General features: G+C 37.3%; 1 long non-coding RNA gene across 1 annotated transcript; it reads left to right on the top strand.

The window, feature by feature from the left end:
* The first annotated feature begins 524 nt into the window (after positions 1–524).
* LOC107800239 (uncharacterized) lies at positions 525–2,607 on the top strand. The gene is made up of 2 exons (XR_001651341.1): positions 525–1,031; positions 2,230–2,607. It is a non-coding gene; the product is annotated as an uncharacterized LOC107800239 (long non-coding RNA).
* The last annotated feature ends 2,077 nt before the right edge of the window (positions 2,608–4,684 follow it).

Genomic DNA, 4,684 nt, shown 5'->3' with positions numbered 1-4,684 from the left:
TAATGGTTGATTTTGTTTAATTAATATATGATATTGTGTATTAATTATTGCTAAGAATCAATTAATGTCTGTGTGATATAATTTTAATTTTATAATTTTTTGTAAATTCGGAATTTAAACTAGGAATTAAAAAGGAAAAGAACAAAAAATAGAAAAAGGAATTTGAACTGGGCCATTCACTTTTGGGCCAAAATCAGGCCCAAACATGACCTATACCCGGTCCAAACCATCAGCTCTCAAAAGACGCCTCAGACGACGTCGTTTCGAGATCGGCGAATCTCGACCGTGCATCCATCCTCATCCAACGGTCCACGATCTCACCCTATAACCCGACTTGCTTACCCGGGTCGACCCAGCCCCTCATTAAAACCAAACGACCCCGTTTCTGCACCAAACAACCCCGTCTCGTCCTTCACCAATTAATCCGAGCCGTTAAGATCATTCGATCTGATGACTCAAATTAATTGTCGCGTTTAATATACCCAAAAATCCCCAAACCCCTTTTACCCATTTCATTCCCAAACACCCCCCCTTCGTCTCTGAAAGAGGCAAACCAAACAACCTCGGAACCCTAGCGCCGCCACCTTACTCCATCGCCTGAAACCCGGCGGCATCGACACCGCCGGTCACCAGATTAACACCCCTAAACCATCTGACCACCCCCGTTCCAAATATGTTACTCCATTGTCTCAAATCTTCCCCCATCGTCTCGAATTTTCATTTGAAGATTCGAGCCAAACCTAAACTTATACCAACCGATCCCAAATGCACACCAGTTACTCCCCTGACCTCCCTCGTGACCAAACCAAACCTTGTTTGGTTCGAATCGAACCAGAACAGCTCGAACCCCTAATCTGAGCCCCAAGAACCCTAGAAATTCAAAAACCAGGAATTTGTCCAAATTGGCAGAGGTTTGAGGTTCTAATAGACCTTAGTCGAATTGTTCTCCGTTGAGAACACTTGATTAAGGTCCATTCGACCTCAAAAAGGTCGAGTCTGAGTTCAGACCTGGGTCATCTAGATTACTCGAGGTATTCTTTTTCCCTTTTCCGTTTGATCTGTTTTTTTTTTGTTTATTTTGTTGTTCGTTTGTTGTTTAGAATGATTTTATTTCCAACTTCTTTTTCTTCTCCAAATCAGACCTTTTATTTGGTCGGAATTGTCGTCTGTTCATTGATAGGTGTGTGTGTTTAAACTATATAATCGATTGGAATAAGTTTGATCGATTAATTAGTTTCCAGGGTAATTCGTTATTTTGTCAGTACAACTTGAATCACCTATGTGTACTGTTCGATTCTGATTGTTAGCTGTTGACTTATATGTTGTAATTTGTATAGTCGATTGGATAAATGTCGTCAATTAGTTTTAACAGGTCGGGTTGTTAGAAACCCGCAAATTGTCCAGTTTTAATGGTCTGTCAGTTTAATACTAATATAAACTAATGAATAAAATAGGGATCAATAGTGGAATTGATGATATGATTAAGTGCCTTTAGTGGCTGAAAATCAGAAAGAGCATGGGGCTTAATTTTAAATAGAAATGACTAATTAAAGACTGACAGATTCTTTTTGAATTAACTAGTGAAAAAGGGTACTACTTGAGTTGGCTTAGTGACTTTACTGGTGGGAAATCAGGAACAACATGGGTTCAATAATAAAAAGGTAGAAATGCACATGAGGATGGAATAAAAACAGGCTGAAATGTTTGAATAAAGGAGGGCCAGCTCTAGTCTTTAAAGGGGACTGATTTCGGACAAGAGGGAGAGTTTTTTAGAACCTAAGGGAGCCTATCTTGAAACTAAAAGAGAGAGCTCATTTCTGGACTTCAATCCTAGGTAGACAATAAACAAAAAGAAAAACCTCTGTTGCTCCATTGAAGCTGAAAAATTCTACTTTTCTTCACTTTTTTTTTCTGTTTGAAATCAGCATTAACTGCTATTGTTCTATTGAAACTTAGGCTTCTTTCTTTGAGTGTCCAAAAATCAGAAACTGTTGTTTCAGATTCACCTATTTCTGCCTGTGATTAACATTGGTATTTTCGGGTCTCAACTGAGCCTCCTGAGTCTATTTTGTTTGGATATTGAGTATTGTTTCATTGAGTTATTTCTGGTTTATTCACTGGGGTGTATTCTGTTTGGTTGTTACTGCTGTTGTTGCTGATTGTTGTTTACTGCTGTTGCTGCCAGCTGATTTTCTTTTTCTTTCTTGTTCGTTGTGTTACAACATCCAGGTACACTCTTATCTCCATTTTAATGTGGCATCTTGGTTCAAGTGTATAAATGATCCAGAAAGTCAATGACAAGGAATTTTTGTTAATCTGAACCTATTAGGAATTATTGTAGTTTAATACCCCATTTAGATTACTTATGTTGTCAAGAACTATATTGAACTGCTAGACCGATTTTGTTTGTTTTGGCTAATTTTGGGTTAAGTTAACAATTAACTTGGGTTTAGTTTTCACATTGATAGTGTAATGCATGATCTTAGCAGGTTCCTGGGTGTATTCGAATGAACTGCATGAGATTGTATTTGAACTAAAAAATGGATTTCGAGTTTAGTTAGATCATGTGAATTATTGGATTGTTAAGTATTAGATCCTCTTTTGTAATTTGTCGTTAAACGATTGTATGGTTCGTAATAAATTAGCAGGCAGTCAGAACAGCGTGAAGCAATTGATTATGTTATCATACGTCAAGCCCAAGTTAAGTATTAGACTAGTAAGTTTAGTTCGAGCTAGTATCAAACTAGTTTAGCCTGTGCTGAGTAATCAATCTCCAGTAGGAATAAATAAATACACATCATTATTCCCTGCGTTCAATTATCAAGTGCATATTGAAATAACATTGAAATAACTGAGCATGTCGTCATTCCTTTTATTTTTGAAATCTATTTAGTAAGAATCAAGGATCAGTAGCTAATTAAAAGCTTTGAAGTGGGCCTATTAAATACCTTTCTCGTTTTGGGCAAATTTTAAGGCCCGCGCTCGAACGGTTTTCATTAATGGATCGTTGTTTCAATTCATATTCTTTGGGCTTACTTTTGAGCCCAATGGCACGGTTATTTCAAAACTATTGCTTGGCCCGTATTAGACCGGAAACATTTTAATTAGGATATTTTCTTTTTTTTTTCTTAGAGACAAAACACACACAAAAAAAAATCATAGCTGCTTTTAGGCTTGCCCTTTGTTTTTTTAAAATAAATGAGGCGAGCCTCGCCAAACAAAGACGCACAAACTACGGGGCCCTCAATAGATGTTAATAATTACTTAGATTTCGGGAGTGTCCATTTAGCGAACTTCACGGCTTTCCCCAAAGATAATAACGCGTTAGACTCTTTAGACGCGCTTTTAATTAAATTACATGCTTAAATTCGGGTGCGCATTTATGTGACCCAAATCCAAATCTCAACGGAGTCGGAATATATTAACAACCACGGGCGCATTGATTGCGACGCGGTTCGAAATACATTTTCACGACGTTGCAATTCCATAATAAATAAATAATAAAAGCGGTTTAAACCTAATAAAAGCACACAAGTTATAACATGTATTAAAATCAGATATTTAGCCATTATAACAATTTAAGCGACTGTGCTAGAACCACCGGATTCGGGGGTGCCTAACACCTTCCGTCGGATCAACAAAATTCCTTACTTAGAATTTCTGGTTCGCAGACTTCATTTGGAAAGTCGAATATTTTCCTCGAATTGGGATTCAAGATAAACCGGTGACTTGGGACACCAAAAGCCAAACTTTTCCCAAGTGACGACTCTGAATTAAATAAATAATCTCATTTCGAATATTGTCACTTAAAATGGAAAAAATCCCTCACGCATCCTTCGGGGTAGGCGCGCAAAAAGGAGGTGTGACAGCTCTGGCGACTCTGCTGGGGATACGAACCCAAAATCTCTGGTTCAGGGTTCAAGAATTCGAGCTTAGAATATTTGTTATATTCGGCTTTATTATCTGATCTTTATTACATGTTTGGGCATAACGTGCTAAATGTTGCCTTTTACCGCTTTGATATTAACTGAACTGTATATAAACTGTGCCGAAACTCTCTTCTTCTCATCTTCGGGGATGTGCTTGCTGGTCGAGACTCCCTATTCTGTTAGTGTCATACCTTGAAATAAGAAAGAGGTCGGACAAGTTACAAAGCCGGACGATCTCGCGGGTCCCCGGTACGTAGCCCCCTCCTCGACTCGAGTTGTCCGCTCGGGTACATAGTCTAGAACAAATACCCAGGATAAACCTAGTATAACAAAACCTCATGCCGGATCCCTAGTAGGAACGCTTATTTGCATCATGTTGCATTTGACATAGGGGACTCAACACAGGGGTTGAGTTTGTCTAGGACAAGCAACCTGAAATGAAAAAAAAGACCATCCTGCTGCATCCTGTTTGTTTTGCACATTTATTTGCTGCAGACTTGCATGTTGACCGGTTTCTGAAAATACTTATTGAAAAAAAAAGTAGTTTTAAAACTCAAAAAAAAAATGGTTTCCTCCTTTCTAATATCTTTCATACAAAAAAAAAAGAAAAAATTAATAAAAATCAAAAATCTAAAATACGGGTTTCCTTTATTTTGAAGTATTTTTCCCAAAAAATCAAAAAAAAAATCAGAAAAAGAGAATCAATATATATATATATATATATATATATATATATATATATATATATATATATA

Source organism: Nicotiana tabacum, chromosome 8 (assembly GCF_000715075.1).
Source record: "Nicotiana tabacum cultivar K326 chromosome 8, ASM71507v2, whole genome shotgun sequence".
Classification (NCBI taxonomy): Eukaryota; Viridiplantae; Streptophyta; class Magnoliopsida; order Solanales; family Solanaceae; genus Nicotiana; species Nicotiana tabacum.
The sequence above is the reverse complement of the archived record's forward strand: the minus strand, read 5'-3'. Positions and strand labels throughout refer to the sequence as shown.